The sequence below is a fragment of the Perissodus microlepis genome, chromosome 20 (assembly GCF_051167445.1).
Source record: "Perissodus microlepis isolate ML-2025 ecotype Zambia chromosome 20, ASM5116744v1, whole genome shotgun sequence".
NCBI lineage: Eukaryota > Metazoa > Chordata > Actinopteri > Cichliformes > Cichlidae > Perissodus > Perissodus microlepis.
In genome coordinates this window covers 16,583,365-16,608,872 of record NC_140480.1, presented here as the reverse complement: position 1 = coordinate 16,608,872, position 25,508 = coordinate 16,583,365, and the positions used below count along the sequence as shown (strand labels likewise).

General features: G+C 41.3%; 1 long non-coding RNA gene across 1 annotated transcript; it reads left to right on the top strand.

The window, feature by feature from the left end:
- Positions 1–757: 757 nt before the first annotated feature.
- LOC146364335 (uncharacterized) lies at positions 758–24,658 on the top strand. Its single transcript, XR_014799095.1, has 3 exons — positions 758–1,076; positions 1,866–1,948; positions 23,050–24,658. It is a non-coding gene; the product is annotated as an uncharacterized LOC146364335 (long non-coding RNA).
- The last annotated feature ends 850 nt before the right edge of the window (positions 24,659–25,508 follow it).

Here is a 25,508-nt window from a genome sequence, read left to right as displayed (position 1 = left end):
TTATAAAGTCAAAGTTGAGGCTGTCACCAATTATGACTGAATAAATAAAGCTGAAAGTTTGCACTTCAATCATGTCTTGACTGTTTGGATCAAAATGCATTGTTCTATCGTACAGAGGAAAATTCATAAAAACTGAGAAACTGTCCAAATACTTACAGATTTGACTGCATTTACTTCATATATGCAAATAGTGGAGTGCAGATTTTTAGCACCAAATAGATATAACATGGAGCAAATACCAAAAAAATCCATTACAACATTATATTACCACCAATGCTGGTGGTAATGTAATGATCACTTACAGAGGAAACACTGGAGAGGGATGGTAATCTGTAAGTACAGCAGATGATGCATTCTGAGCAGAGGAAGCTATAGGACGGTCACATGACACCGGTGAAAACAAGAGAAGATTGGTGAGTAAATCAAGCTCAGTCCACACTAGTCAAATAGCAGATAGAATGATTAAAAGCGGCTACATCACCACCTCCACTGACCCAACCTTTCTCATCTCCAAGTCTTTCCCATCTTGTCACTCCTATTCTCCCACCCACCCTCTCTACACAGACACTCCCACCCCACCCCTGACACCTCAAAGCAACACTTGGGAGGCTATTTTTTGCCATGCTTCTCTAAATAAGGCCGTGGATCTTGCCTACACGGGTGGGCTGACAGAGGGGTGTGTGTCTCTGGTTCTTACCTTGGTATAAAAATCGTGGGACAGTGGGGGTTTCCTCTGATTACGCTGCTTTTCCCTCACTCACAGTGTTCTCATTCGAATGTTCTTTCGACTATTTTTGACACCCATATTGAAAAAAAAATCAACGTACAAATCACTGCTCATAAGCGGTATCAGATGACCTTTTATCATTAAAAACCCTTTTTTACTTTACTTTAAGAATTTGATATCTAAGTGTTTTTTTTATTTTGCTTTTTTTTTGTTATTGTTTCTTTTTTTGTAGTCATTCCCTCATCTTTTTTTTTCTGCGGAGGAATTGCCTTTACCAACCTCTGGACGACATATCTGGAAAGTGACTGAGTGGAATATGGGAGCAAAAGGACAAGAAAGACAGAAAAGAGTAAGAAATAATTAAGTTTACTTTTTAAAAGCTCCCCCTTCAACTGCTCTTTTTTATTTTTCTGTTTTTCTTCCTCTTCCAAACATTGCACCTCTGCGTTTCTGCATTTCCTTCTTTCAGTTCTTTTTCCATTCTTTTTTGTTTTCCCATTTCCTTTTACTTTACCTTCCTGTCTTTCATTTTCCTGCCTTTTCCTTTCTACCTTCCAAATCCTTCCTCCATTCTTCTCTATTTCATTTTACTCTTTACGTTATTTTCCCTCTTTTCCTTGCCCACTGCCTCTCTTTACTCCCGCTCTTTCGCTCTCCCAACCCCTCCCTCTCCCTGTCCCTCTTCCCGATTTGTCCTTCAGCTCTGTCAGCACTCACTATCTCTCTCCATCTCCTTCTCTGGTAGTCTGATCAGCTGTCTTCCTTCTAACTTTACATGGCCTGGTGTGGTGCGCAAGGACGGGCAGCTGCCGGCTGACGCATTTCACTGCCCAGTCATCACTTCAAAATCGAATCCTCTTACACAAACCTCTATGGTTTTCTTTTATGGCCACTATTTTTACTCTCAATTCTACATGCATGTCTTTTTTTTATTCTTGGTCTGCCTGTTTTTCCCCTCCTCCTTTTGCATCCAGCAATGAGAGAGAGAGAGAGATAGACACAAGTCCCATGACCCTCTTCTTCTTTTCTCTCCTCTCCTCTCCTCTCCTTTCACTCCTTCTTTCCTTCTCCTCCTCCTCCTCCTCCTCCTCCTCCCCTTTTCCTCTCCGCATCCTTAAACTCTCCATCGCTGATTCAGCTCCCAGGGAGGCGAGACTCCGCCTGCAGCGACTGCTTCACTCCGCATGGGCCACCATCCCCATCTGGATCACCTTTACTACGGTAGGTGTTGAAGTGCCTCAGTGTGTGTTTAGAGATTTGTAGAATAAGTGTTTTTAAAATTTTGCTTTCTTTGTTTTCATAGTGCTTACACACTGCATATATTGTGTGTTTCTGTATGTGTACCATTGTTTTGTCCACCTTCTCACAGAGTACAGTATTTAGTTTTGTTATTTTAGTTTTGTTTTTTAGCTGCTGGTTTGAAAGAAAAAATTCCAAATGTGAGTAAGCGAGCTGGAAACAGTCTTCTTATTTATGTGTTGCGCCGCTGTTTTTTTGATTGGTGGTAGCAGGGAAAGTGTTACAACATGCTGCATGTTGGACAGGGTTGAAAGGTCAAGGGTTATCTCTGAGGCTCAACATTCTGGACAGATGAAGCAAGTATTTCACACTCAGTGAAAACTCCTTAGAATGAAAACTGGAAATGGTGGAAATGACACAGTCTCTCTTTATGGAATATGAATTTACACAATGTACATCAAGTTTAAAGTACTTTTTTTAAATTTTTTATTTATTGTGCTATTGCCATTGTCTGTTTACTCAGATTGTGAACATGTACATGATACACATGTGAAGTCATCACATCGCCTCACATTTTGTTTTTGCCAGTTTTGATAAAATTTTCCACTGCATTTTATGCAGCATGTGAGCCACTATATTTCCATATGGCAGCAGCAGAACATAATGCATGGTGTTGAACATGGTGCAGCACAGGTGAGTTCTATCAGTTGCATCATTGTGTTGGGACGGCCGTCCAAACGGGGCCTCGGCTCTATCTATAGACGGGGCACACACATGTGTCACTCTCCAGAGAGAAGGAGCGAGAGAAGTTTAAAGTAAGAGCAAGGTTCTAAAAGTGTCCTGCATATGCTCCCATCCTTCTCTATCATTCCCCCTACTTCTCTTCCTGTGTCTCTCCTTCTCTCTCTCTCTCTGTTGCCGTTGTCCAGGCTAATTTTACCCAGTTAGCAGATACCAGGGAGATCAGCAGTAGTCAGCTGTCTGTCAAGCATCCAGAGCACTGACAGGAGGTGGCAAAGTGTCGGGTATCTTTGCCCATCCCTGTAAGAGAGCACTTTCATAGCTTTACGTGCTTTAGCAGACACAGCTGACTGAAGGGAATGTGTCTATCCTCCACTTGGTATGAAAAGGAGCCTGTGTGAAACTGTGTTAGCTTAACCATAGGGACTCTAAATGTTGAGAGGGTACAAGAATGAAGAGGTTTATATTTGTTTCAATTTCATTTGCATGTATGAGAAAACATTTTAGTACTTCACCTTGTTCTAAAGAAGTCCTGTCTGATCGTACATTCCCAACTATGTATTGTAGTGGAGCAAGGGTGCACATTACATGCTGAGCAGCTCTTGCAATCTGCAGGAACTGGCTACTTCTCCCCGGAGAATTGTAATTCCCGCCAGGAATATTGTGACTATGATGGCAAAGAAGCTAGATAGGTGGCTTAATTCTTCTTAATGTGTCTGTGTCTAGAGCTGGATTTGTAGTGTGCATAGCCCCTCTCATTTACCAGCCATAGCTGGTAATTTACAAAACTTTCGTTCCATCCCTGGGAGAGAAAATAGGATAGGAACGAGAGAGGAGAAAAGAAGAAGACGACTGTGATTTATGGAAGAGACTTTTAGTTTAATTACTGGGCGGGCAGGGCTGATGTGTGCAGCCCCCATGGCACTGGTTACACAGTGGTAGGAACACACAAAAGGGCTATTGGGGCGGCTATAGAGAAGATGACATACTAGCTTCTGCATTTGCAGTTGATACACTCAGGCAATTTGTGTGTTCAAAGTGCAGGACAAGACATGAGAGTCAGATTATGTAGCATGGAAAAGCAATATACAATATGTGAGTGGTTAGGCACAAACACAAGTGGAAAATGTATGCACGTAGAAGCTTTTACAAAATATCCATTTTCCACTTCACTGTGGAAGGACTCTTATATAGGGGAATGTGTCTTTTGTTCCTTGTATGTTAGCAAATAGAATATTGGGGAGAACTTTGTGCTGTGTCAACAGTATGCTTTAATGCACGCTTTCATGGAGATTTTATTAGCTTTAATTGTCCTTCAAGCTGAAAGTTTGACAGAACAAAGACAAAGAGAGACTTCCTGACATTGCAGATTAGCAGAAGCAGTGCATGCCCCATTTTTCTTTCTTTTCTATTACTAATAGTTTGTTTTTGTTTTTTGCATTAGTGTTTTGTGGATGGAGAACATGCTCATTTTATCCTCTAACTTGTCTTATATTAGTTAAATACCTTAATGGGGATCTTGACTGGAAATTAGAGTAAAACCTGTGATCCAAAAACCTACAGTTCTGCAAACAAACACAAACACACACACACACACTCTCTCCCAATAACCCTTACACGCTTTCTGCTGCTCCCGCCATAGGTTTTCTTAACGCCTCTCTCAGAGCCTTCATTAGATGTCTGACGTTAGCAATGGTTCAATTCATTAAAAGCGCGACTCAGCCTTTGTGCATTTGCCTATAAATTGGTATTGATCTCTGAGAGGATGGGGAGGGGGGAGGAAGGGGGAAGGGAAGGAGATGGGGGATGTGTGTATTTATATGTGTGTACCAGAGGGAGATCGGGTGGTTGGTTGGTTGGTTGGCTGGTTGGTTGGTTGGAGTTCGGGGCTGAGGCTAATAGGAGAGGGCAGACAGTGTGTGCCAGCAGGTAGGGTGTATGTGTTTGTGTGTCTGTGATTGTGATTGTGTTTGTGTTTCTGGGAAGGGACTTCAGGTGAATAGGATTCACTGGAGCAACAAGGGCAGTTGAAGACACACACATACACACACACAGTCTATGCACACTGATATACATTTACAAATTAACACACGACATATACAGAGATTAATTTAATTCGCTCGGCCTTCTCCCCCTTGCTTTGTCCCCACTTTGACCATGTGCAGCACCACATGTGCCATTCAAACCTCATCATCACCACCACCGTCTGGTCAGCATGGAAGTGTAGCACCGCTATAGTTTGACTGGGAAAGAGGCAGAAGGCTGAGAGAGAGAGCGCATGGGAGCAGGAGAGAAAAAAAGAGAGGGAATGAGAGCACATGCTATATGAGGGGGAGTGGGCAGTCAGGGGGCGACTGCATAGCATGGCAGCCTATAGACTACATGGGACAATGTTTATGTGTGTGTGTGTGTGTGACAGAGAGAACGAGAGTGAGAGAGAGGGTAGATGAATGGGAGGTGAAGGGAAAAAAGGGGGGGAATTGCTGTCAGTGGTGGAGGACCGGTGGGACGAGCAGCTGTGCACCGGACTAAAAGTTTTCAGTATGAGGAAGAGGGAGAGATTATAAAGAGAGTATAGGGCGAGAGAGAAAGAGAGAATCAGAGTGAGGATGTTAGAGAGAGAGAGAGTGAGTGTGTGGCGAAACACACACACACAGACTGCAGAGGCAGCACCTGGGACACAGACTGAGGGAAGAGAGAGCGAAGCACTTCTTCTTCTACTCTCCTTTTCTTCTGTGCTTTCGCTTTATTGCTTCTTCTCTTTGGTGCATCGTCCCAGCTGAAGCGAGAGACGAGGGGAGGAGGAGGTGGGGGTGGGGGGTGGGGAGGGGGGGCTTGTATCTGTGTGCCTATGTGTGTGTGTGTGTGTGTGTGTGTGTGTGTGTGTGTACGTGCTGGGGGGCTTCTAGCCAACATCTGCCTGTAGGTAAGTGCAACATCTCCCTTATTTCCCATCATTCTCTAACTCCCACATCTCCTTCACCCCACAGCAGCTGAACCTCTAAGTATGACACTCAAGGTGAATTGCGTGCCGTGTGTGCATGTGTGTGTGTTTGAGAAAAATCACTTCATAATGTACAATATTTCAAAGCTCAGCGGTCACATGGTGGGCAGACATAGTGGCTTATTACAAGTGTCTTCTAATAGTGTTTTAAGCGTTGATAGTGACTTGTTGGTGGCAGCTGTAGGTGTTTTCTTTTCAACGAAAAAAAGTGTAAACTAGCTGCATGGATTTCTCCTTTAATTCAAGTTTTAAATCATCTCGGCTCTCCTTTGGTCCACGGGTCAGAACAAAAAGCTGGGTCCTTATTCTAATAGGCAGAAAAGTTTGGCATATTAGCATCAAAAGAACTCTCTCTGTTGGGATGGGAGGAGTGAACCCTGAAGCCTGTGCTACTGGTGAGTGTCATAAATGCATTCAGTGGTCAGCGCAGTTCCTGATTCGACACTTTTTTCCCCCTCCCCATTGACGAGCGTTTTGGGCTGGCAGCGAGGAGGAGGTGTGAGGCCTGATGCGCCACCAAGGACAGTGGCCTGCTTGGGGGACATACTTCTTTATATGCCCATATGAACAAGAGCAACTATGGAATGTAAAGAAGTATGTATCCCAGGTCGGGAGAAATTGCAGCGCAGCAACCTGAAAGGAACTTTAAACTTAACTGCAAAGCAAATCCACCACGATGAAGAAGATTTTACTTTAATTCCACATCCTAGCTGTAGATAATCTATCTGCATGCTACATGATCACAGGCAAGGTATGTGAAAAAAATTTTTCTGCCCTGGTGTGGCCCAATTGAGTCCAGTCAGCTCCTCAATGAGATACATACATCAGTAAAGTGTAGATGCAGCTAAACTCTGGTCGACATTTTCCACATGGCTGTCATAGATTTTCAGATTTGTCTTTCATTCTTAGTTCATTTGGACAAAAGTGTTTTTTTTCCCCCACACCCTGTGATGGTGATGAGTTTTTAAGAAGTCCGTTTTGTTTACTTTAAGAATACATTGTGTGAATTTGCTAATGCTACAAAATGACACACAAGTAGACATACCCACACCACAGACAGATAGCGGTTTCCAGTAAATGGTGCAGTGATTAAATGCTTGCTAATGGATAGCATGGGCCTGAGAGGATGGTCAGAAAGAGGAAGAAGAAGAGACTGGCTGCAGGCCTCTCTAACAGATTACTGTGCTTAGACGCCTGCATGCAGTCACGCTGTCTGGATCTGGCTTCGACTTGTTGGCCTACTTGTAGACATTTTAAATCAGAAGTCTAAATTTTTCACCTCTCGTTCAAGTTACTTGGTCTGATTGTTCTGTCAACTTCTTTGCAGTGGGGGAAGTTTATGTCTTATGGCATTTACAAGACAGCTAAGAGAGAGAAAAGTGACAGGAAAAGTGAAAGAAAAAGACTTACAATGAGGCAAACCCACAGTGTGAGCCTGTATGATATCTGTCTCAGGATGCTGAGCCAGCAGGACACGCAGGTCTTTCTGTAATCATTTTTTAGCTCTGATTAAGTATGTATGAAAGGCACAGTATGTCTATGTGTGCTGGAACAGTGACTAATCCGGGTGTGGTTTGGGAGCAGGTATAACAATCATGTCAGGTTTTAGTGTATGGATTTTGGCCTACTTTGTATATAAATACTGTATGTGGCCTACTTAAGGTTTACCTGTCCCTGTTTAGGTATTATTTGGGCCAGTTTCAGTGCAGTAATTTGGCCCTGGTCAGGTGTACACCCCGGGGTGCTGTGCCTGTGTGGGAGCGACTGGTCTGACAGGGATATGCAGTCGGATTACACTTCCTGCCAATGTGATTTTTCAAGGAGAGAAAAAAAGGGGGTGGGTAATAAACGCGAAGAACAGCTTCGTGCCAGGAAGAATTGTTTAACATTACAATACACGCAGTCGTGTGTTTGTTTCAAAGCTAATTAAGCTTCAATATGAGAGACAGTTCTAATCTTAGCAGGCGCAAATGAAGAGGCTCCACACATCACTGGAGAACATATTCATAAAGACCCCCCGCCCAGCGCCCCCGACACACACACACAAAGAAACGTAAAGTATGTGTGCTTGTGAGTAAGTACAAGTGTGTGAGTGTGTTTTTATGTTGGAGGGATTTATTGCAGTGATTTTTAAGAAGCAGCGGGAAAGGTCGTTGTACTGTGGGAGAATTCAAAGATAGAAGGGCACAGTAGTAAGTGTGTGATAGAGGAGATGCGGATGGGGTGGGGGGTGGTAAAGGAAAAAAAGGGAAACGAGAGAGCAGCGTAGACTGAAGTAGGATCGTAGCGGAGGGAGTTGTGGCGAGTGAGCGTGTGAGATGAGGCGAGGCGAAGGCTGGATTGATGATGGTGTTCAGGGCCTCCTGTGTGTATGTGTGTGTGTGTGTGTGTGTGTGTGGGGGGGGGGGGGGGGGGGGGGGGGGTATGAGGTGGGGCTGGGCGGGTATTGTTCTGTCACTTTGCCTGTGTCAGCAGGTGGAAGCTCTCATCAGGACATTAAATATGCAACAATGCTGACTGCGGCACCGTGCTGAGACAGCCAAAGCTGGACGACTGGGGGGCCCCGCTAAAAGTAAACCAATGCCACCGCTTTGACTCACTCTGCGCTAGACAGTTATCCATCCATCCACACACACATACACATACTCACGCGTACATAAACACATACAGGCATGCACACACCTTGAGAACTCCAGCTTCTTCTCAGGGCTTCCCCGACCCTCTCTTCCAGCTTTTTTTTGCTGGCTGTTTAGTCCAATGCCAAAGCTGGCTGACTTGCCAGCTTACCGGCTGGCTGGCTGGCTGGCTGACTTGTTTCCCCATTTGGAGTCCACACAAGGGCAAAGGCAAAGCTTGTAATCCACAGGCCCAGTGAGGGATTAGTGGTAGTTACATACAGATCAGTCATGTGGAACATTGACTGTAGTAACTTACAAAAAAATTGCCTCTGTGAATATGGAATTTAATGCAGAGCCTACAATCCAGCTGACTATACGCATGTGTAAAGAAGTGCTTGATTCACCACTCTCTGTCAGCTGAAGCACAACAGTCAATCAACCAGGGCAAGATTATGTTAGAGGCCAAACCTGCATTTTTTCTGAGTTTATACAGGCATTTGTGCAAAAGCTTTTAGATGTTTATGATTTTATGCCCTAGGCATAAAGTGATGCAGTTGCATCTTAACACTAAAGACTCACAAGGTCATTGGAGATTAGGGGTAGCATTGGGTTTTTGCCAGATATATTAAACAGAAACAAGAATTTGTTACATTTTAAATGAAATCTCTTTACATTTCTCTTTAAATTCTATAAAAAGGAGTCAACATTAACTGAACCCCAACCCTAGCTTTAATCATCAATGGATTGTAAATTGATGTTTCACCAACCACGCAGACAAGAGTGTCTGTTGAAGGATTAGAGCTCAGAGGATTAATTAATGACCCTTCCTGCTCAAATTTCTCACAAACTAATTAAACACATTTAATTTAAATTCAATTCAAATTGACCAAATTAACTCAGAATATACAAAGTGATTCACAATCAAAATGAAGACAAAGACTTTGATTTAATTATGAGCAGTATTTCTCCTTAAAAAACAGCTAGAGACCAGATTCATGTGTTTTTTTCTTTCTTCAGACTGATAAAGCAACACTCGCTGTTAATCTGCTGACTGTGCCTCACTAGATGTTCACCCTCTCTGAAACAGCCATTCGTACTGTTAGGTTGATGATTTGTTGGACAATGCCACCAATTTTTTGGGATTTAAAAAAATGTATTAATATACTTATGTTTCTGTCCAACACTAATTGATTCTGATTCTGTTAGTGTAAAGAATGTTAGAGATTAAGTGATATTTCTACCAACTAGTAGGAGTGTCTTCTGACACCACAGTAGCCTTATTTATACCACCCACACCATAAATTAATTACCTGTCCTTCTCAAATATAGCTCATCTTTAGTATCACTACAAGGCATTTGAAATAATTTCCTACAGAAGCAGAATATATTTTAAAGCTTTGCAGCTTTTCACCAAGCTTGTCAGCTCTGCAAAGAACATATTAACATATGCATTGAAAAGTGATAGGTAACAATTGAAACAGCAACTAGTGATAGAAGGCAGCTATGGCAACTGATGGGAATTTTTTGCAGCTTATAGCGTAACCAAATCGGGAGGGTCTGTTTGGTGTATATCCTGTGACTTTACACAGTGCACACCACACAGGGTACATTATTGTATTTCAGAATGTAAAATCTTGTTAATGTGCTGCTGTCTACTTAAACAAAAACACACCATGTGTGTTTTTATTTTGTCAGTGCCCCTATGTGCATTACGATAAGGAAACATGTTTTAAGCAATTACCAACAAGAAACACTTGCAGAAGCTAGTTATAGTGCTGATGGCTCACTTCAAAATTTGGAAAAATGATACATTTGTGAAGTTCCTTTTTCATTTTTATTCTAAAAAGGGTGAAAACATGGTTGCAGGGTTCTGCAGTACACAAGATACCCGCAACGCTGAATATAACGCGAATTTTAATCAGGGGTGACTTTATGTGGCATCATGAGGTGTGTAGTGATAGAAGAACAAATGGCTCCAAATGAGGCCTTTATATTTTTAATGGTGCCCTAGATAGGTGAGTTTAGTTTCTTAAATTGTTAATATGCCTCCTTGCACTGCATTTCTGTGTATCTCAGAAGACAGAAGGAAGTAGAAGACAAGACTGTAGGAGAGAAGATTGTAAAGTCAGCCGTTTGATATTAAGTGTCAGAGTTTATTGCCGGGACTTTTTTCTCTTTTAATCATGTTTATAGTAAGTGTGCTTCGGCAGCAATCTACGGAATATAATAGCGGTAAAGAGTAATGGAAGTTGAAACAGATGCGGTGGAGTGGTAATGTATGTGTCGTTTCGCCCTGATACAAGGACACACACATAGCCTATTATATCCCATTCTATGTTTATGTCTCAAAAGCTAATCTCAGGGGAAATGTACATCTGAAACCCCCTGCAAAGTCATTGCTCACACAATGGGCACATATATAAAACACACACATAGATACCGTCACACATACCGGTCTAAATGAAATGTGGGTATGGCCACATAAACACTCAGAAAGTAGCTCTAGAATGTATATGTAACACCAACAGACCCAGCCACAGTATTGATTCATCTGGCTGTTTATGTTCTGTTTTTTTTAATGTTCACATTACATGGTTGTAATGCACCTTTTCTGAGGGCGGTAGCTCAGTGATTTGTTTCTTTAGCTGTAGAAGCTTTTTTTATCTGTAGCATCAGCAATAGGCTTCAGCCAAAGTTTGCAGTTTTCCAGTATATATAAACACATATGTGTGTGTGACTTATATTCATTGAATGAATGAAAAATGACTGAAGGATAAATATGCTAATTGGAGGGTGTTTTTTTTTTTCTTTCCACTTATTTATTTATTTATTTTTAACTTAATATTCCACTTGTCTGGATGGTAGATTGTTTGAGATTTGTGCCACTACAAGCAGCTGTAACCAATCTATATTTTGCTAGGCTAGGCTAAGCATTATTTGACAACTAGTATAGCTTACTTTGTGGTTCAGGTAATCTGAAAGTTTGTACTTCAGTTTTGATGAATGAAATTGTGGTATTTTATCACTTTTTTACTTAGCACTAATTAGTAGATATGGATTTCTTTGCTTTGACTCCATGCAATTTATAGTTATAGTTTGCTAACCAAACAAGCTAGCATTAGTGCATAACGTAGTGCTCATGCTTCTAGGTCCTAAACCTAGCATGTTGTAAACAAAATACTGATGCTGAGGCTTAAAAAATATTGAATCCAAAACCAAAAGTTGTTTTTTTTAAAAAGTTTATATGTATAATCTTTGGTTTAAGTATGCAGAGCTTTAAAAAAAAAATAAAAACTCAAATACGTGTACCTATATGAGTAGTGATGTCTCTTTTTGGCCTATAAAAGTTATTTTGGTCTTAGCCATTACAGGAGTCTTGTACAGATGCAGAAAGAGCTTTTTGGTGATGGAACATGTGTCGTACAGTACGTATGCCTCTGGAATTATAAGAGACAATTTACAACCGATGAAAGAAAGAAGATAAGGCCTTGATAATAAACGGCTTCAAACATCTAATGAATTTCTCATAATTATGGGCCTTAAAAGTCAATTAGTTAATTGGCCCAGCGGTTTAATGTTAGAATGATGGTGCATTAGTTCAAAGGAAACCTCACAATCAATGAAGAAAACACAGCACAATCAGAAAGCAAATTACTATTTATCATTTAGCGATTAAGCCATACGTTCTCTTTGAGTGTGTCAGAGCCAAAAAAGATTCACCCTGCCCCGAGCGTGCGCGCGCGCACACACACACACACACAGTGTGGCTCCAAAAAGCAGATCAGTCGCTTAGGCCGGGACAGAGATCAATGTTGAGGTAATTTGTTTCGATCAATTAAACAGACATCTGCTTGAATTAGACTCCAATAGACTGCAAAAGACCCAACCCCTTCCTATCCTTGTGAGTGTGCTGCACTGCAAAAATAGTAAGTTCACATTAAAGCACTAAAAGCTGAAGAATCTAACATTCCAGCAGTGCATAATTGATAGTAGCAGTTATGGGACATAAGCGGGGTTTATAATCTGTAGTGCCTTTCTTCTAGTATCTGCTGAACGCTCTTAAGATGCAATGCAGAGAGTAAAAGGCAAAACTTTACATGTAGACTGAGCAATGCTACGGGCAACTTTTGCTCATGTTTATTGTGCAGGAGGTAGAGATGGGTGGGTAGGGGTGTTTGTAAAAGACAATTGCATTAACCCGAGTCTAATTTAATGGCTCCCACTAGTATTCTCTTTACATCAAGCAATGCTGCTGACATCACAGCCTGTCTGATGTCCGTTACTGCACAATATGAGGAGAGGGGGTCTGCTCCCTTCAAATGAACACGCAGGATAATTGTTATGCAGTGAAGCTGTGAAGCAGAGGAAGTAATTAAAGGAACAAGGACACTGTGGTGGTGCTGGTGGTGGACCACATCCCCCTCCTCTGCGTCCCCTCTGCTACTGTTTCTCTCTGCTCGCTGGAGATTACACACATATTTTCACATGCGAGGTCCCCTTATATTGACACCCCTCCTCCCCATGATTACCGCTAGAGTTTACAGTTATCCTGATATTCTAATTACACTCCGTCTGCGTTTATAAGGTCATAACATTTACAATTTTACGACACAATAGTTGTCCGTTGACCAAAAAATTAGAAAAAGGCATTTCCTCACTTTAATTGTTTCTTTTGTGGCTATCACTTGTCCCAGAATAAGCACTTTTTTTTCTTTAATTATTTCAAAATACATTTGGGTTATTGAACGAACAGCTCCAGTGTCTTTTGTAATGCAACTCCTGCCTGAGAGCACTACCATCCATGTCCCGCAGTATTTCAAAAAATATATTGCCTGGAGAGGCATCTCAGGGAATATAAAGTAGAGTTTCACTGATGTATCTCATAAGGTATATCTCAGAATATAATGCATTCCTGGGCATATTGTTATTTTGATTACTGGTTATGAGAATAGTGAAGGAAGACTGTGGGAAAGAATGGTTTCATGTACTCTAGATTCATTTTTAGAGGAATTCTCATGAAGAAGGACAGGAGGAACTGTTATAGTTCTTAAAACCTGTATAAAATATTTATGAATATGTATCAATCTATTAAAGCTCCTTGGGGCAACAGTTGTTGTGATTTTGGTGCTATGTGCTGTACAATTCAAATTAAAACTGAATTGAAATTAAAGCTAATTGGTTAAAGTAAAAAAAACAAACAAAAAAAAAACAGAGACTGCTGTAGTTTGTGCTGGTAATGTGGTGTAGACTTCCATCATGAAGTCTAGTTAACTTTTTAATGTTTTAATCATATTGTCAAGAACATGAATTCTTTTCAGTTATATTGATAGTTAGCAATATTGGCAATGTCAGGGCACATTATGAGTAAGCTTAAATCAGTATTAGAGATCCCGCCTTCTTCTTTGTATATCTCCTACAAACAATCACTTGGTAACGGTGGGGCAGAAGAACAGCCTTCTAACAGGAAGACCTTTCTTGAACCAGGTTCATGCAGGGGCAACCCTCAAATACAACTGATCTCAGGGTGAGTGGAAAGAGAAGACATGAAAGAATACAATAGATTTAACCCTTTGGCTCTTATCCAGTCAAGAGCACAAACATTTTGCATAGACCTTCATTGTCTCCAGAGAATGAATCTTGTCTAGTCTGCACATGCCCTCTAGTGCAACTATGAGTTTTGATATTGGTGGTTTGTAGATGTTTGAAACAGACTGGTAATTGAAATCGTAATTTTGACCAAATTTAGGAGAAATTACATTACTTATTGAATAAATTGGCACCTGCATGTCTGGTGTCTTAGCGTCAATGATCTACATTAAGTGCAGTAGTTACCCATGCGATTTCTATGTGCATACAGCACGTCTTCTGTCTCAGTGGGGTCTCATGCATCCTTCTCCCTTCAGTCTACCAGAGGAGGAGTGTAATTGGGAGCAGTGTGCTGGAGTGCAGAGTGTCAGGGAGTCAGCAAGCCAGCCTGCCACAGCCAGTGATACAGGACGATAGAAGAGGAAGATTAGTGGAGCAGCCTGCAAGGCAGCAAAAGCAGTGAGTCAGCTGTGGACTGTCAGCTGGTAAAATGACCATGTCAGTCAGGGAGTCCGTCAGTCAAGCAAGCAGAGCGCAGAGTCTGGCCTCTCTTCCCTCCTGTAAGTACACATACATACATACTAAAAGGAGGAGAGTGCGGCGTCGGGACAAGGCTAGTTAGCATTCCCCTGTCATCACCTCACTGCTCAGAACTTCTGTTATTGAAGAGGAAGGAAAAAAGAGCAAGGTAGGGGACAGAAAAGAGAAAGTAAGAAGGCAGTTGTGGTGGCACGAAGGCTACGTTAGAGCCCCAGGAAGGGGTTCAAGACTAACGAGAAAGCCGAGGAACAAATGATCAATAAACAAAGGAAGAGAAGAAACAAAAGAAGAAGAGAAGAATTGTAAAGAACATGAATTACAAAGAGAGAGAGCCAGTCGCAGAAAGTAAATCTCCCAAACCAATAAAGAGTTATGCGTTGTGATCTGTTCCAACGATCGTTGTGTGCTTTGAGATAATTGCTTCCATTTTGTTGCACAGAGACTATTACAGTATATGATAGCTGGATTACCATCTGTAACAGTGGGCTTTACACACCAGAAGTAGTGCTGTATCAGCAGCAGGGCTACAGTAGAAACTATAGGTTTAGTGAACAGCATGAGTGGGTTGTGTATTAGCCTGGGGCTATTGTAGCAGTTATGGTCTCTTTTCAACGAATTCCACTTCGTAGAGTGAAAACATTTTTTTCCTGTCGGATCTGGGGGCATCAGCACGGCACCTCAATGGGATGAGATCTCATTGTGGATTTGAAAAGAACAAGTTGAGTGAGTCTCTAAAATGATCCTGGTGATTGAAGTGATATTCTGTTTCTAAAATCAGAACAGATAGTCGTCGAATCCAACTGTTTTTGCTCGAGGCCTTACGTGGGCCTTTTAACAGGCAGAGACCTCCTGCAGAACCAAGATCAGGAAGGAGCAGCTATCTATCATGCCTGCTTGGCCAGTAAAGGAAAAACAAGACCAGACAAGCCCTCTAATCAGCAAGTCTTCATCAGCTGATTATTTAAGACCTTGTATGTGAGGAGCAGGATTTTTGAATTAAATTCTGGATTTAACAGGAGAAATCTGCTCTCTCCTTCTAGTCCCTGTCAGTACTCTTGCTGCAGCATTTTGGACTAGCTGAAGACGTTTCAGCGAGTTTTTAGGACTTCCTGATAATAATGAATTACAGTAGTCCAGCCTGGAAGTAATGAATGCATGAACTAGTTTTTCAGCATCACTCTGAGACAGGATATTTCTAACTTTAGAGATGTTGTGCAAATGGAAGAAAGCAGTCTGACATCTTTGTTTAATATGTGCGTTGAAGGACATATCCTGGTCAAAAATGACTCGAAGGTTCCTCACAGCGTTACTGGAGGTAAGTGGAGTAAAGAGCACAGTTGTTTTATGTAAACGTAGTGTAGATTAAAGCAGCACAGATTTGTTCCCTTAAACTTTCTTACAGTCTCTCGGACCAACATTGACATTTATTTAGAGTCCTGTTTTCTTCCACATGATTGTGATCCACGCCACTGACTCCTTCAGTGCACTTTGTTGCTCTGTGGCGTCGGTGCCGTGACGTATTGGCCATTGCAATAATGTATGTGAAGGACATCATTTATGCATGCAGAGACTTGTGATTAACACCGTAGTTTGACGCCCTATAATGAGAACCTATCTGTAGTTTGTGCACTGTATCGTTGCTGAACAGGTTGCTTTTCATTTTTTCTTTATCGTTTTTACTGTTAAGTGGAAAGAATGAATGATGATAGTAAGAATAAACCGAAGCAGTAAAACTGTAAACTGCAAAATCAAATGTCAAAGAAGATCTTTTAGCTAAAAGGAACTGTACAGTTGGAGAGTCAACCTTGTTGAGTCGCTCAATATGAGCAGCCCCTTTTCACATACCTGTGTAGTCCTTATTCATATACTGACACTGATTAGCCCTGCTTTAAATGATGCAGAAGGCTCAAACTTGTAGTTTACTTATGTTCATAATTTAACATGATAGCCAAATTATTCATCTATGACCAACCAATAATTAGAAGACCAATAAAATGTATCAATAGAATGATACACTGTAACTTTCTTTATTCCCACTATGTTGCCTGTAAGTGAAAACCTTATCACTTTAGTTACACCTACCCATCCCGACACACGTCTTCACAGAAACAACCAAGACACTCATCTGCTGCTGATTGTAATCTAGATGGCTCTAACTAGCTCAGGCCCTCTTTTAGTTCCTTTTGTCCCACGTTAAAACAAGGACACTGTTATGAAGCCTCTCCGTCTCTGTGAGCTTTTCAAGCTTTAAAAGAGTGGGTGTCCCACTGTCTGGCAATAGAAAAGAACATGTCAGCCGGGGCTATCTTTACACCCGAGCGCCCATTCTGACTTTAACTGCATTGGATTTTTTGTTTCACAACAGAGTGTATATCAAGCACGCCTTTGTGGCCCTGCCGCAGCCTGTAATGCATGACTAAAACACCTAAGTGGCAGCGGTGGTTCGTTAAGAAAGGGGGTGGGGGGTGGGGGAGTGGGGAGAGGTACGAGGAATGGGGGTGGGGAGGGGCAGGTTGGAGCGTGCTCAGAGTGACAATCAGCCTGCATAGGTAGAGAGAGAGAGAGAGAGAAGAGAGGGGGAGAAAGAAAGGTGAAGACAGAAGGCAGGTCTGCTGCGGTTTGGCAGCCACCTCATATGGATCATGACATCATTCTCCGAACCGGATGACGTCTTCTCCCCTTTAATGTCGTTCAAAGAGTTCTTTTAAAAATCAAAAACCTGCTCATTAAATTGTTTTAATTTAACTTCTGGAGCACTCCTCGTTCTCCTTATCTGATCTCCTTTTCCTTAAGAAACAGGGGCTTTTCTCTTCATTACTGTCTATCGGAGCCATTTATCTCCTCTGCTTTCCCAAGAAGTTTACTGACAGCCCAGTATGCAGGAATTCTTTATATCTTTACGTTAGTTTATGAGCGTGTAATTACAGATATTGGCTGTCTCCAGCATATTTAGACACCAATTCCATTTAAGTTTTGAAGCTACATCTCAGCATTTTCTATCGCATAAAATCACACACAGCTACATTGGCAGGAATAAGAGCTTTCCTGTGCTTTTCTTAATGTGTGTGTGTTTTAATCTCATTACAGTTATTGATGGTGTGCTGCTATAGTGTGGATAGGTCCAAAGGGCAGTAAAACTGTAGTAGACTCACATGTGTGCTATGTGAGGAGATCCAAATAGGGCTCCAACTTTCAGAATATATATTTGGTGAAATTACCAAATAAAATGGCTCATTAAGGGCACTTACTGTCTCAACCTTTGCTCTTAAATTTGCATTATATAACTTTTTTCATTCCATCTTGTCCTTGTAAATCGACTATAATGTAACTTTAAAAATAGACGTTCTTGCCTTTAAGAGCGAGGAGTTAATATTACCATTTTTTAAACCATGGCCCGATTATTTACAGCCAACTGACTAACCATATCTCACCTGCTAACATTGTCACTAGCAAAGTCATACTTGAGAAGAAATGCTACTTCACCAGAAAATATTAGCCACAATGCTAACTTATATGCAGGGTCAAACTGTTTGAATTTTGTCTTAAACATGCAATGGCACAAAGCCAAACAAATGCATAACTGGGGGAGTTATTTTTTTCTCCTTATCTTTCCTCATGTGGTGCATTTTCCATTGTTATACCTCTCTGACCTGTCTTCCCCATGTGATGTTTTGTGTAATGTATGTATGGTCGGAGGGTAAGATGGCGCCGCCATTGCGTGCAATAGGTCGGCAGCCTTATGAAATTTCCCCTTGTGGGACTATTAAAGGTATATCAAATCTAATCAAATCAAACTAACATTTGTTTTCTACAGTAATATCCAGTATGAGAGCAGAGGGCAGAATAGCTAGTGTCATGTCTAAGTGTGTTTGTTGTCATATGTTATGCTAATATTCATAATATATACATAATATATCTTTGACATATAACATAGCAGTATAAAAGTGCAGGACAGTCTAATGCTTGTCTCATCACTGTTTTAACCTTGGCTAGCTCATGGCTAGCCCATGCAGTCTGCATCCAAACTGCATGATGGCAAAAGTTTGTGTAGAGCTCCTTAAATGAAAAGTATTTCACTCCTGCCAAGTCTGAAAACTGGCAAAGTCCTCGAAGGGAGGGTTTATTAAGGAAACAGGCTTTAGTCCTATTTGTAAAAAAGCAAATTAAAGTGCTGAAAACAGTCAAATCCTGTTTAAATGTTGTGGTGGTCAACAAAGAAAGGCATGGGAGGGCCAAAGCGTGAGGATATAATTAAATATATCATCTAAATAGGTATTGATCGTCTTAAGGGTGTTGCCGTTAGATTAAAAGGTTAAGGAATAAAGCGACTTTGAGGATTAAATCATTGTGAGGTAAAATCAAAAGCAGCAGAAGATAAACGCTGCAATAATTACAAAGTATGAGTGCTGCATACACGCTTAATGAAAGAGACATTAAAGATCCCAAGCTAAGATACATTTAATGGCCACAAGCAAACCCGATCATGGTATTTTATCCACTGCAAAGAGAGGTGAGTTTGGAAGACACAAAGGTCTACCAATTGCCCTCACTGTTTATGTCAACGTCGCTCCACAATTTGAACTACAGTATTGAGATAGAATCATCATAGGCCATAGCAACCCTGAGACGGTTGATAAAGAAAGTCGCGGTGCGGCACCTGAGGCAAGCAGTCGCCACAAGGTCAGGAAACTTTTATTTTTTTAATCCAATAGACGTGTTTTATCTTCAGGGAGAGAGCGAGGAACCAGCTGAGCAGAGGATAACGGGCCCTGTTACACTCCTGCCTCCCCCTCTGATCAACCAATCAGGCGTGGGAAAAGTGCTGAGTCAGCCGCTGGGTGCTGCTCACGTCCGAATGCTGCGGAGGAGGGGTCGGTGGTAGAAGAAGAGGCAGCCAGGCGGTGTCTGCAGTGGACTGCAGCAGCATTAGCACTGCTAACCTCGTGGCACAGGTCCTTTGATTTTGAAGAGGTGCTGACCCACCATCCCCCAAGTCTTTAAAGGCTGGTCTCTGCTGATGGACTTTTATTTTACATCACATCTCCCATAGAAATTAGGTTTAATTGAAATGTCTAAGCTTAGTTTGATGATATACGTCCCACTTTTCCCTCTGCCTCTAGTCACTAGGTAATTAGAGGGAATTAATACAGCCAGCCACAGAAGATAAAGTTTACAGCCTGACCACAGGTCAACTTGTTTCATTACTATGGTGCGCCTTGCATTAAGCTAATTACCAGCTGGCAAACATCTTCATCAGACATGCACACAGACCTTCATTAGGATGCTTTGTATAAATCTGCTTCATTTAAATGCCGCATTACAGAAGATTATTGTGGTTTTAAGTGGATTTTAATGGCTATTTTGCAACAGTGGCCCTCAGAACCATCAGGGGTTTCACACTGATGTGACAGGAAGTGATGGTCTGACAGGTTTCCTGGCCTCGCCCTCCCACAGTATTGGCGCTTGATGGAGAACCAAGGTCTGGCAGTCAGTCAGCTAGACACCGAAAAAGCAGTAGGACACTGATAGGCAGAACGCATGACATGGTCAGCGAGAGAAGAGACCGATAGAGTGAGGGGAGTGGCTGCGTATGGCAGGTTGTATTAGTGCAGCCCCCGGTGTCAGGCCATACATCTGAAATGAAAATATCATGGTGAGCAAGAGTGACAGAGTCCACAGCGGGACTGGTTTCAAAGTGTCACTCCTCCTGCTGGGGCCTTACTTAGCTGTGGGCAGGCAGCTGCTACGTAACACTACCTGTACTGTGTGAGCCTCCCCAGGGACGCCGTGCACCCCCACTGACCTTCCCACTATGACTCCCTAACTGTCTTTACCGCTCCGTCTCTCCCTCGCTCCTCTGCAGGCGTCCAGCTGTCCCTAACCCTCAACTCCTCCTCCCCTCTGTCTCCAATATAAGGGCAGGAATGCAGCGGACAGCACGGTCCCAGAATAGAAAAATAGCCAGCCTATCTCCAACCATGCAGTCAGCCTCATAGAGGGCACCTACAGTAACAGCAAGCAAGAGTGCCCACACACACACACACACTAAGCACTCCGACCCACATATATAAAGTCCACTTCGCTGAGCTCCTGAACTGCTAAACTTATGAATGCTTAACACCTTTACTTATTGTAGTTGTGATCTTGACAGAGCTGTCTTACAGTTTAATGTTGAAAGAGCACTCACCGGTGAAGCCTTCAGCAGGCATCTGAGCGAGGTTAATGATAAAACGCTCTGTTTATAATGATTCTGTTTGATGTCAGATCTGAGTGGAGGTGTGTGGGGTGAAGGAGGGTTGCCTGTTTGATGAGTGTGTGGGCCACAGATTGCAAGAATAAAGCACAGGCAGGAATTCTCTCCTCAATCTACTGAAAATCCTGCTATGAAAAGGATTCAGTGTGCAGCGCTTTCTCCTCTGAAGATGATAGTTGTGCTTGACCACACAGAGAAGCTTGCCGGGTAGTACTCGGCCTCACCATCCATCCTGTGTGAACATACTACACAGGCACAGTTCACACTTCCAACACCAGGATCAAATATAGACATGAGAATCAACACAGGATACTCTGTTGGAAGCACAGAGTACGCACACACGTGCACACTGCAGTGCTGCATGTTGCAGAGGTAGAGCAACTGCAGCTCGAGGACAGGTAGAGAATTCAGGCCATGCAGGCTTGTCCTCTCCTCTGTGTGCTACTTCCAGCTTTCTTCCTCCTGTCATTCTCCCTTCTCTCTTCCCCCTCTTTTTTCCTCCTCACTCAAGGATGCGTCCTCCTCATCAATTTGCCGTTCTCATAGGTTGCAAGTTTATTAAATAGATGGAAGGAGAGAGAAAGAAATACTGGACGGACCCTGTCTTTACATCCGCAGCTAGTATTTACGCTTTTTTTTATGCGATTTGTGTTAGGTTGTTGTATTTGTTATCTTGACAGATTTGATACAGAACTGAAAGTTCACAATTACACGTGTCATTTTTAAGTGCTAAATCTTAGTAGAGCTACACACAGCAGGCTGTGACTGCTGGACAACATTTTTTTTTAAATTCAATTTGGCGCAAACAGTGAATTTCTTCAGCTGTGGATTTACCCATATTTATTGTTCCAGTATGGCGTTGGTGGGACTGAGTTAGAATAAACTGTGTGTGTTTTCATTGTCACCAGTGGAATAGGAAAGATGACAATTGAGATTTGTTGACAACTAGGAAAACTGTTAAAAATTTAGTCAGTGCTAGCGTACTCACCCGTTGAGTTTCCCCCACAGTTCAAAATGACCTTCACCAACAAACCCAGTCCTGCCACAAAAGACTCCGGTGAACACCTCACAAATGATGGCTCAGGGCAAAAGCTTGAAGAAAAAAATGCTTTTGAAAATATAAAAATATCTGAATTTATCTGAATTAGTTTATATATGACCACATGTCTGTGTTCTGGGATTTGAATGAGAAAGGGGTGGAGCCGTGTTCAGTACAGAGAAACCGTGGGCAGGCTTAAGACACTTAAAAATCTCAGCCTATATAAGCTTAGTGTGGAAGGATACCCGATGAGTTACTTGTGGCCGTTCTGTTAGAAAGCTCCATTTGCAGATTAGTGTGGTCTGTTCCAGCCAGTTTGTATCTGATGCTACCAATGCACATATGGTACGCATCTTTTCACATTAGAGTTCAAAACAAAACTTTACTTTAATAATTTTCAGTACGAGCCATCCTTTCCCATGTCCACTTATGTATCGGATCCTTTGTTAATATAAAAACAGTCTTTAGCAGGTTTGTCATTTCAGTTAAGCCATTGATTATCATATAAGATCAGTCAATTATGAAAAAGTACAGTCCAAACACAACATATATCAATACGTTTCTAGGGCCATGAGTCTGCTTAAAAAGTTTATTTTCTAATGATTAAATGATTAGCTAGGCTAATTGAACCAGGAAATGAGTGAGTTGTTCCAAAGACGAGCAGAGCCATGCAGCAAGACTGCTGAGTACATCATCTTTGTGCCACCACACTGAACAGGCCCAACTATGGGCCAGAACTTAGTGCATAGACGTGAGAACAGTAACGGCTGGTGAGGAGAGACTGGGTGAAATGGAGAGAGGAGGAGATGTTCCACGTGTAAGGCTAGAGGTCAATGTGAGTTAATTTTCCTGCTGTCCTATCCACTGGCTTCATTAGCAGTATTGGCAGTTAGGTGATGAATTCACTGTTTTTTCAAGTTTGTCTGCAACCATTGTTTATATGTGCTCCTCTCTTATCTCTCAGGGCCCCACTTTCTGTTTTTCTCATCTCTTTTTCATCACCCATCCTACCTGCTATTCCCCTTTCTCTGTCTTACCTTCTGGCTCACTCACTCTCTTCTGTTCTTCATCTTTTTCCCTTGGTCTTTTGCAATCCATACCTTTTTTGTATCATCTGGCTTCTTCTATGCACTCTTTTAAGGGCAACATTTTTTTCTAGCAATCAATGCCTGTTTGCTGATGCATTGTGCTGTTTGGTTTGTTGCAGCTTGTACAAATTTTTTATTAGTGCTTATTGACGACACGTGGGTGTGAACAGCGTCATTTCTTATCATTTCCTTTCTCTGGCTTTGTCTCTTTCAGGCATCTTCACTTCTTCCTGTCACCTCTTCTGGACCAGATTCTACCCTAAAATGCTTTGCTAAAGCTGGTAAAATGGAACCAAATCAACTGTTCAATGGATTTGGTCCCCTTCAACCAGCTGTAGCTGTGCATTGATCACCCCAATCCACATTCAGAGTGACAAGAAAAAAAAACCCTGAAAGACTGAAAGACTGGAGTTAATTAATCAGAAAACAGCTTTAAATCTAAAACTGAAGTTAGATTTGCTTCTTTATTGGACTAAGATACAAAGCCATTCATGGATAATACACATGATGCACCAGTTACTGCTTGGATTTATCTCAATCATTCAGTTTGCCCAAAAGACACTCAAGTAATTTGCTTAATCTGAGTAAAACAAGGCAGGTAAGTAATTATAGATACTACATCTTGTCAAATTTGTACTTTTTGATGTGCGCTGCTGTAATTGCATTGTCCTTTGGAGACTTACTTTATTGTTCTTTCCAGATTTGTCAAAATGTGTGCTTCTTCTAAAGGGTGGCATTGTTGAAAACTTTGAGAAAAGATGCTGTGTACGAAAAGTACTGGTGGAAATACATGCATGTACAGATGTGTCAATGACACCAAAGCAAATGTCTAATCAATAAAGCCTAATCCTAGTGTTTATGTGAAATGCCAAAGTGGTCTCTTCTTTCAACATGTGGACTTACCAGGGAGAGCAGTAAAATGTGATGTGCTAAGGCTGGAACTAAACGGAAATATATATATACACACAAATACACTGGGCTAAAAAAATTGGGTCAGAATAACACTGACACAGTATTGGTATAACTGCTTAGTACCAGTTATCAAATGTTAGTGTGGGCTTTATATGCTGAATGTCATCTTACACCTGCTCTAATTGGGTTGGATGTCCCATCTGAGCAGCACTCAAAGGAAAACTATGTTTTCTGAAGAACTCCAGTGATTAGACCTGATACAAAATAGATCCCAAACAGAATAAGGTTAAAGTTAGACCTATACAAAAATCCTGACCCCATGCTTTGGAGAAAGATAACATTTAAGATGACATTTAGAAAAAAAAGCACCTCAAAAAAAATTTTTCACACACCAAAGATTACATTTTCTGTAGTAGCAATAATAATGATAAATAATAATATAGGAAGTGATGCACCTGGACGTGCTTACATACTTCAAGTTAATATTAAGTTAATATTGATTACTTTGAGTCCTTGATCTTGTAACAACCTTTAATCACGATTTAATCACGAAAGACACGTCAGTCCATTATGTCCATTTCACTCTGTCTCTCCAAAGCGTGAAATGAACACTCATGCAGAAGTTGCAGTACCAGCATTGGGGAGAAGATATATTTCCAATAAGTTAAGAAATTGCTAGTGACCAAAGAAGCTATGAAGTAAATTCCAGGGTACTATTATGCCAGAAAGGATTAACCTAGGTGGCTGATGTGTATTTTCATTTAAATGTGTTAGCAATATCTGTTTAAACACCTTCCAATGATTGGTTGAAAAATAAAATACCTCCCTCTGCTGGTAGTGCAATGTACTGCAACTTCTGCAAGCATCACCAAAGCGTGAAATGCATGTGTCTATAACACGCTTTGCTATGATACTGGTTTGGATAATCAAAGCTAAAGTATAAAAATTATATAATAAAATTATATATAAAATATATGTATAAAAATTAAAAGAAGAATTATACCAAATTGTAGGTATTTTTTGCCAATTTGGGTATAGGACATATCAAAATTTAACTGAAGTAAAATAAACCCTTGTGACTGAATGAGAGTCAGTGTATTTTGGATTCAGACAAACCGGTTTCCTTGGTTTCCATTATTTACACCTGGTGGTCACTACTGTTTTTTTCTGTTTTCCAACAAGATTGAACATAAACTGCCATAAACACAAAAGGCACATTTTTAGTGGAGGCGTTGGAAGGGCATAATAAGAAAAAGAAAAAGCAAAAGCATGCTTTTTTTCCCCAGTGCATATAATTGACATTGGATATGTCTACGATCTAATGCCTATTTGTACAAGCCTCTAAACAGTCAAATTATTGTCCTCACACACCATAATGGTGCAGTGGCAGGCAATGTCATCTCACAGCAAGACAGTTCTGGGTTCAAAGGTAAAGCTACTGAGAAGGATGTGATACCCTCTTTTTTCAACTTAATGGAATGCTCTTTTCTACACTTCAATAACTTTAAAAAAGACAGCATTTTAACTTTATGTTTTACCCAAACAAACATTTTTTATAGAGCTGGAAAAGAAGCCAATGTCTTTTCACTGAGGTTTTGCTGGTGTTAAAAAAGACAATTAAAAACTACAGTATGTGGCATCAGTAGTACAAAACAAGGTCAAAACACAACAACAACAAATACAGACTTATATTGAATGGCTTCCACCTACAGTATGGGCACTTGATTAAGATAACTAAGGTTTATAGTGTAGAATATGAAT